This window comes from Bactrocera latifrons, unplaced genomic scaffold (genome assembly GCF_001853355.1).
Source record: "Bactrocera latifrons isolate USDA-ARS-PBARC rearing strain unplaced genomic scaffold, ASM185335v1 scaffold_389, whole genome shotgun sequence".
NCBI lineage: Eukaryota > Metazoa > Arthropoda > Insecta > Diptera > Tephritidae > Bactrocera > Bactrocera latifrons.
The window spans coordinates 189,863-198,934 of record NW_017537033.1 but is presented as its reverse complement, the minus strand read 5'-3'; the positions used below and the strand labels follow the sequence as shown (position 1 = coordinate 198,934).

The following is a 9,072-nucleotide window of genomic DNA, read 5'->3' as shown; positions in this document are numbered from 1 at the left end:
GTAAGCATTTTTTATAATTTATGGTATAAGTATGTCCAAGGTACTAGCATTTTAAATTTATAGTAATTTTAGTCCAAGGTACTAGCATTTTAAATTTATAGTAATTTTAAACTAAAATTTTTGCAATAAACTTTCTTCAAAGATTATATATTTTATACGTATAAATTAAAAAAAATAAATTTGCTATAAATTATTTTTCTTCCAAAACAATAATACAAAATAATATTTTTTTTATTTATACGACGACTGAATATATTTTTAGTTTAATTTGAATATATTATTTTTTGTGTATTATCTGAACTTTTGCACTTTTAATATCAGATCAAGTCCAGCTTTTATCATATTTCTTTTAAAATACAGCTTTATTTTTATCCTTTTTTATATATTTTATTGTTCGCAATTCCTTCCGGAATATTTCACCACACATCAGTTCCCACCATTATCCATACAGTGCACTTCCTTAACAATAATACTGCTTATTTTAGATTTTTTTCACCGGCGCGCGCTAAACACAAAGTTCGTTTGTACGCCCGTACGCCTTACAACGTTCTTTTTATTTTAAATTTTCAAAGTTTTTTTCGCACGCCAAATGATCATCGCACTCGCGTGCTCACGCTCAGCAACTGACTGTTGATTGTCAAAGCATTTTACTAGCGATCTAGCCGTGGACTAGTAACTGACACAGCAGGCAGCCGCGCGCCGCGCCATATCAGCGCCGTGACGACGCGCGCTCGCGGCTGCTACGTCACAGTAGCTGACAGCGCCGCGACTAACCACATGTAAGACGACGCCGCCACCGCCATTGGCGCTGCATTCGCTAAACACACAYCTAACACAAGCGCGACACGGTAACAAAGCGCACACTGTTTGCTGTAAAATAGAATTGTGTATTTTTATAAAAACAAAAAACGGCAACAAATCAAACACTTTGTAAGTATCGAACACTTCACGGTGCTGTAGTCGTTTGTTCTTCTTCTTCTTCAAACAATCACTTCACTTTTCTTTGACACTTTTGCTTTGTTTGTAAATTTTTTTTGCGCGGTCACATTAATGTTATTAAGTTTCCAATCGCTGACTGCTATGTATGGAATAATTCTTATCAAGCATAGCGCGCGCTGCAATCGAAGCGACGCAAGCGGCGACCGCAAACGCGACGTCTATTGCGCTGCGCTGCCGTCATGCCGACGCTTACTTAAGCTGTTGAAGATGTTGCTGATGGCTGGCGCTTCTGCACGACTTTCAAATAAATGTTTCGAATGTCTGCACACATATGCTCTTACATATGTACGTATGTAATGGTGGGTATGTTTTTTATTGATATTTATGTATATGCGTTCGTTTGTAGCGCTTAGATAACGTAAATTGCGCTCATATTTAAGTGTTTGCGCTCGCACGCGCAGCTAGTGACGCGCACCACACGTTCGATAAGTCGTGAGAACTGCGTTGCGTTAATAAGTGGGTGGGCCACAAGCGCACCTTTTTCCTGCTTAATCAGTATGAGGAAGTTATAATAGTCTGAGATTATAGGTAGTTGACACTCTTACTGATTAAGGGGGAGGGGGGTGTTAACCAGTTAAGTTAAGATTTCTCTATATTTCTAAATCTTCTTCTTCTCTATTGCCGTAGACAACGCTTAAAACCGTGACTTTCTAAACTCTACTCATATATTTTTTCATATTTTCTTTCWTTTCGAAAATTTATTTGTAATTCTCAATCAATATRYAGTCATAAGAAGATAYAACTATAGAGATTTATATCATTTCGATAATGGTTTTTTACCTGTCACCTTGGAATGACTATAGTTCGTTCTACAAAAATCTATGATCGATTTCAGACATCAAAACGAGTTCTCCAAAGCATTTATTTTTAATTCTTTGATCCCATATCCTGCGATGCCCACGATAGGTGTATATAAAAAAATAAATACTCGGTTTCTGACCTCAAAACTTTAGAACTGGTTTTTATTTAAAATTATTTGAATGAAAAAATATAAATGTATTACAGATATATTATAATAATTCTACCGATTGATGTTGAAAAAATCACCAAACCATAAATTTATCTTGGACAAAAACCATCTACAAGCTAAGACAGTTATGGAAAGTTTCGTGGAATTGTTTGTATGATTCAAATGATTGAAATCGAGCTCATACGTCTCAACTATTGTAAAATAGAATTTATCTAACAGATCTAATTCAATGATTTACTCGGTTGATATTCCAAACCTGATGCTTATTTCAGACACACACCTTCTAGAAGCTAAGACAGTTATGGAAAGTTTCGTGGAATTGTTTGTATGATTCAAATGATTGAAATCGAGCTCATATGTCACAACTATTGTAAGGTAGAACTCATAGAGGGTAGGACTTCCAAAGTTTTGTTAAAAAACTCGTATTAAACTGGAATGCGATCAAGAAAAGGAGATCCACGAGGAACTAAACACATCATTTTCATTATCCAATTTGGCCAATGATTTTGTGAACGATAATTTCATCGTCGAAATGTACACATTCACTGACTGATCAAAGAGTGAAACGAGAGCAGGAGCACAAGTATCACAGTTTATACCACAAAGTCACTTTGGGGTAGTGTTGCCGGTGGACAAACCAAAGACCCATACTTCCGGCGAAAAGGAGCTTAGCATCTTTGTTAAGCACCTACGTTGAGAAAATGGGAAAAATGGATTCGGCGCAACACTGGAACATTATTATGCGATTTCCCCGCCTTCAGACGGACGAGATGGGGACATATTCCACGACTCCCAATACTCCAACTTAAGTGGTAGCATATTAAACTAATCACAATTTTCACCAAATCCACTGAGCTGCTGGATAAGGCTTAAATGTGTTATCAGCCGGGAGCACAGTGGCCCTAATTAAAGTGCAGATTCCTGCGGTACGAAATTTTTAGCGACTTGAGTGTTTCTTAAACTCGTTGATCGTTTGTTGGAGTTTCTTGAAAACGTCAACTGCCTCTCTAACGTAACAAAAAATAATTGAAAATTCTAAAAAGATTTCCATGACGACTGAAGCATTGCTTTTGGTCTGATTTCTTAAAACTAATAATTAGAATAACCAAGGCAGCACGTTTTAATAAATTCCTGGCACGTACTGCTTGCCTTGACATATTTATTTCGCTAAAAACGGCTTTTTTAGTATTTTTTGTTTTAAATTATTGTCGATTTTTAATAAACGTTCTATCAATTCACATGCATTTTMATGCGACTTTTATGTGTGATTTTTACGATTAACACATTTACGCGTCAAAAATCATAAATTCCTGTATGCGTGTATGTATGTGTGTGTATGGCGGGATATATGAACAGGTGCGGAAACAATACGAATTTTTACGAATCTATAAAATTTATAGGGGCTCACCAGTGCTCGTGCCGTAACGGACAGACAGACATTGTAGTACAATGCCACAAGTGCAAGTATGACCATGTGTAAGTGTGTGTGACATACAAGTACTCCAATCTGACCCACATGACTTTGCATGGCAATTAATGGATTACCGCACAATTTGATTGTTTTAATTTCAATCGGCATATACATATATGCTAATATAATAATATGATAATGCAAACTATCTGTTGTGTTGGCTTTGTGGCAAGCTATATACTATAATTGAGTGTGTTGCATGCTTGATGAGCTCGGTTATTATTTACAATTGTAATGTTAGTAGAATAAATGACTGTGTGATAAACAAGAAGTAATTATGTTTTGGCAAATAAAAGTAATGACATACAAAGTTAAATATTTAATACTTATATGTATATAAAAGGTTTTCCAATAGGGATGATATGATTTTCTTTCAACATACAAACACACTAATTKTTAAAGGAATTCAAAWGTTTTTTATTTAAAGTGACATAACATCACTAGAATCATTAGAATGAGCTCCACCGACTGCTTTTCCCGGAACGAATTCGGTGAACCCAATTTTCGATTGCTTTTTCTACTAAACCATGTTGTATGCCATGAGCACGTTTAATACAGACTTCTTAAGCTTGCAGAAAGTCTGGTTTATTGGTAAAGACCAATAACTTCAAATAATCATACAAGAAGTAGTATAAAGGTGTCAAATCACAACTTCTTAGAGGCCATTCAAAGTCATAATTTCTTGAAATTATCGCATCTCCAAACCCTTCTCGCAATAACTAGGTTGTTGTACGTGCTKTGTGGCACGTAGCCCTGCCCTGCTGGAACTAGATGCTGTCGAGATCCACTTCTTCCAATTGCGGCTATAAAAGGTTGGCATATGTTTCATTGACAGTAACTGTATCATCAGCTTCATTTCGAAAGGGGTGAGGAGCGATGATTTCATCAGACCAAAAACTATCAATTTTGGYGAATATAATAGTTATTTATGAATCATTTGTGAATTTCTTTCGCACCAGAATCGATAGTTCTATTTATTTAYCGCACCACTCAAATGAAAGGAACCTCATCAGACAAGTGACTTTCTTAGAAAACTCGTTATTGYTTTCAAGTTGTTCCAAAGCAAAATCAATAAATCCATAACGTTTACAGTGGCTCAATGACTTTAGTTCTTGAGTGAGGTTAATTTTATAGGGATGCAAGCTCAAATCCATGCTCAATATTCGTCAGGCTATGGTTTGAGACTGTCAAATTCTTGAAAACCTCTTCGGAATCGACAAATTGCGGTCTTGAGCAACACTTGCCTGAACGGCGGCAATATTTCCATTACCTCGAACGGTTCTTTGTCTTATTGGTACTCGAGACCAGGTGAACGATTATTACGAAATTGTTCTTGCGTATATATATATCCATGAATACATTGTAAAGATTAGTGAATACAAAGACACGAAAKTACAGATCATGCCATATTAAAACTGGCCGAAACAACACTTAGGAATCATATCACTCTTATTGAAATACCCTATATATGCCACAATAAAGTTGCAAATCCATTGACGTACATTAATTTTAACAACAAACACGCCAAGTTCGTAGTAAAATTCATACTTTAATCATCACTAATGATGTAATGGATATAAAGAGTATAATTAAGTAACATTAAATAATAAATAAATAAATATGCTGATTTTATTTCGCTTTTATTACTCTGAATATTCAATTTCTACATTTTCAAGTTATTACACTATGAATGCCATCAACTAAAAAGCGTAAAGCATTACGTAAATATTACGTTGTGACTAAATATTTAATTAGAACGTTTGCAAAACAGATTTATTGTGTCGATAAGCTTACGTTAACTCTTCGAACGTTGTGCCTCTCTGTGTGCAAGTCGACTTTGAGACTCGGAAAAAGTGCAATATTTACTACCGATCGCGSTTAATTGTATTATGGATAAGGTTTTATTAGATATAGACTAAAAACGCTTTCTTCGGCTATAACGRAGCTATAATACCCCTCAGGGTTGCAATTTTTATARCAAGGAAAATTATAAAAACCCTTCRTACTGATTTWGATCGTAGTTGTGCGATCCGAATGATTTATTCGGTGATTGGAAAATGATCTTGCTCTTTTCTGGCACTTCACTCAAGGTCTAGACCGGAAACTCAAAATTTCTCCAGTTGCCTGTATTATTTACGTGGTCACATAATTTCAAAGTCATAAAAGCAAACAGGCCGCCAGCACATGGTTCTTCCCTTTCTTAAGCGGACGCACTTATACCATGGGTCTCGAGTAGAAGGAGCTATTCGCTGGAGCATCACCTTTCATGCGAATGGCATAGTCTAACCAACGGATTCGTTGGGTTTTTATGCGCTTAACTATATCCATGCCGCCGTAGAGCTCATACAGTTTGTGGTTCCATCTTCTTCGATATTCATATCTCACGCGGACGGATCCAAAGATCTTACCAGGAATAGTTCTCTGAAATGCTGCAAGTGTATTTCTTTTGGGTTCGCTATCGTCTATTTTTCTGCGCCATCGAATAGGACGGGAATCATGAGAGAGTTATAGAGCATAGCTTTGGTTCGTCGTGAGAAGAATCTGCTTCTGAATTGCCTACCGAATYGATAGTAACACCAGCTGGCGAGAGTTATTCTGCACTTATACTCCAAACTTAGATTGTTCGTAGAATATATGTTGGTTCCGAAATGAAAAAGGTTCTTAACTTCTTTATATATATGTATGACTACCTACATGGTCTTTGTTCCCAAGCCCCGAGGAAACTTGTGTATGACTACAGTGTCAGGATCGCGAAACCAATCTCTTTTGTGTCTTTTCTAGGCTAGAAGAGGTTTCTTCGACTGCTCTGTCGCTTTCTCTTTCGCTTCTTTTTCTAGGTCCAGGACTGACTGCTCTGTTTCTAAGGCCTACGATGTCTATATCATCTGCGCAGCCCAGTAACATTGTACTTTAAAAGCAGACAGTGACCCTGCGGTGCAAAACAGCGGTACTAATAACTTTTTCCGACATAATATTGAAAAGGAGAGAGAGAGCTCTTTCCTGCTTGGGTAATATATTAGGCTAGATTTCACGAAGATACTTTGACAAATAAGAGAGTTCTTCATACAWGAAGTTGATCTGGTTAAACTTGAGAAACTCAAAACTGCACACATTGCTTCAAGGAACATTTATGAAGCTCTTTAATCAAAGCTTGCAAAAATCCATAAATTCAGAAAGTTTAGGACGAGTTTGGTAGCGATCCAGCCACACACTTTTCCCTCCTTTGCACAAACTCTGAAATACTGAGATTAAATCAACTCGGCAGTCTTACATTCGGCGAGCTAGAAGACATGGTCGAAGCTGACATTAGCCTTGTAAACAAATTTGTGAGAGACACAAAGCGGTTTATAGATTTTGATATAGATATTGATTGAGGAGTTTTAGGTGCCACAACGAACGGGTGTTCTAAGCTGCCCAAGTGCGATCCCTGTTAGAATCAACCACTTAACCTAATCTAACCTTGCYAGCGATTTGATCATGAAATTTTGCTAAAGGCTAACCTTTCTGTACAAGAGTAGACTACAAAAAATTGGCTCTCTGAGTTAATTAGGTTTACTTAATTTGAGAAAAAATTAAAAGTTATTGTTAGGACTATAATACAGACGGTTTGGATTGAGTTCTCTGCATCCATACTTGTCTAGCAGTATATTAATGGCTAAAGGTCCAACCAAACCACATTTGTAAAGTGAGTTGAGTTTATAATATGTCACATATCAAGACCTTTTACGTATCAGTATACTGTACTTGCTAATAAACCAGATTTATATCAACAAATCTTACCTAAAAGTCACACAGACAGCTGATTTTTAACCGCCTCAGACTTAGCGMAGGCTGATTGGCGCCTAGTTATCAGAGCAAATATTGATATAACTACAGTGTGCGATGATATTTAAACACACTATTGCTATGAAACGCGTTTGTCTGCCGCACACATATTTCAAGGATATACGTGATATATATTATGTTATAAGGATATGTTGTAAATGGAGGATATATATTAACGAATGTGTACAGGTAGCATGATTATCAGCATGTCCAGTTGTAGACACCAGACTCTATGCGATCGCAGCTGCTAGTTTGTGTTGCACAGTGTATAAATACCAATATTTTATTTACTTTTTGCATTAACTGCAGTTAATTTCGAGTAAATGTAAGTTACATAGTCATAGTGACCAAGTCAAGCCGTTTTATCGACACCTCAGCAGCTGACAATAAATTTACATATGTTCGACAACAACGGTACGTGCCGATAGCGCGCATTCGTCGACATTTCGTGTGGTGCAATACGTCAATGAACGCGAAGAAGCGCTGAACTATTTCAAGTTCAAGATGCGCTGCAGTGGCACATTATGAGATTACTAAGGAAATTCTTTGCTGACAAAAGAAAACAATAAAATGTTTTTTGTTAGTGACGAATACGTTTATCGCAAAGTGTAGCATGTGCTTTTATTCACAAATTCTAACAAAGCTTTAAATATTTAGCTATAATATTACCGCTGCTTGAGCAGCAACCCGCAGCACGCGTCATTAAATGCAAACTGGCGGTGGCGTGTGGTTTGAAGGCATCATTGCTAAGGTTTCTGGTTTTGCGATACAAAATATGTGCGCCTAATGGGTAACATAATACAAAAACACATGCAAACATAAGTATAAACAAAGTTCTAAATTGTATTTGCTTGGCAAGCGGCTGAGGGGCTGATTAGGTCTCTTGTGGTACGCGATCGCTAGGGATCACTTAATTTTCAAGTACAAGCTAATGTTGCAAAAAAACAGCGCGCTTGTTGTCAATCGGGCATCCAGCAAATCATGCCTGTATGCTGACGACTAAGCACACACACGCTAGTATACAACAACAGCAACCAACAGCCTGCACTCAAGTAAAAAAAGTTAGTTTTATTTGAGGTTATGTAGCAAGAAAATTATTTGGTCAAACACTTTATGGCATTTTTTGACAGCTGSCAGTTGTTTTTTGTTGTTGTTCAATTTAATTGTAGTTGCTGTTAAACTTAGTGCTGTTCTGCGCTTTTATAATCAGCTTTATTAGACAAAAGGGCGGCRYTGCAAGTGAAACAGAGCCACACAAGCGCTGACATTGCGGTCGCAAAGATCAGTTTTATATACGCAATATTATATATATATATATATAATATATGTATGTGTGTAGATATATGTGCTTAGCTATACGCACGCTTCATTGAAATAAATAATGAGTGTCAATGACTAGTCAAGTAGCAAGTGTCAACCGCAAGAGCGGGCGCAACCTAAACTCAGTTTGAGCAATTTAAAATTAAAAATAAAATATGAACGATTTCATATGCGCAGCGTTGCCATGTAAATTTTTTATGCACAGAACAGTGTACAACGAAGCTTATAACCAGCAAAAGAAGACGTTGAAGACCCTATAAACTGCATAAGAACATATCGTCAAAATTCATAATGGCATAACATCACATTTCATAAGTTGACAAGCGAATAAAAATTTAAATAATGAAATCACACACACATTGAAACAAAATTTGAGTTTCGGTTATAAAATGGTTATATATTGGTTATGTGTTGGTTATATATCGGTTATATATAGGTTATATATTGGTTACGTATTGGTTATTTCTAAGAGAGGAAGCTGGAAATT

The 9,072-nt window shown here is 36.5% G+C and overlaps 1 protein-coding gene across 3 annotated transcripts in view; it reads right to left on the bottom strand.

The window, feature by feature from the left end:
- Positions 1-616, bottom strand: part of LOC108972232 (putative phosphatidate phosphatase) — a 5,048-nt gene extending 4,432 nt beyond the window's left edge. The window contains exon 1 of one of the 3 annotated variants that reach the window (XM_018938754.1): positions 310-616. The gene's annotated coding sequence lies outside the window, so the exon portion shown is untranslated. The remainder of the gene's footprint in view (positions 1-309) is intronic. The other 2 variants (XM_018938755.1, XM_018938753.1) reach the window with 2 other exon arrangements.
- Between the last annotated feature and the right edge of the window lie 8,456 nt (positions 617-9,072).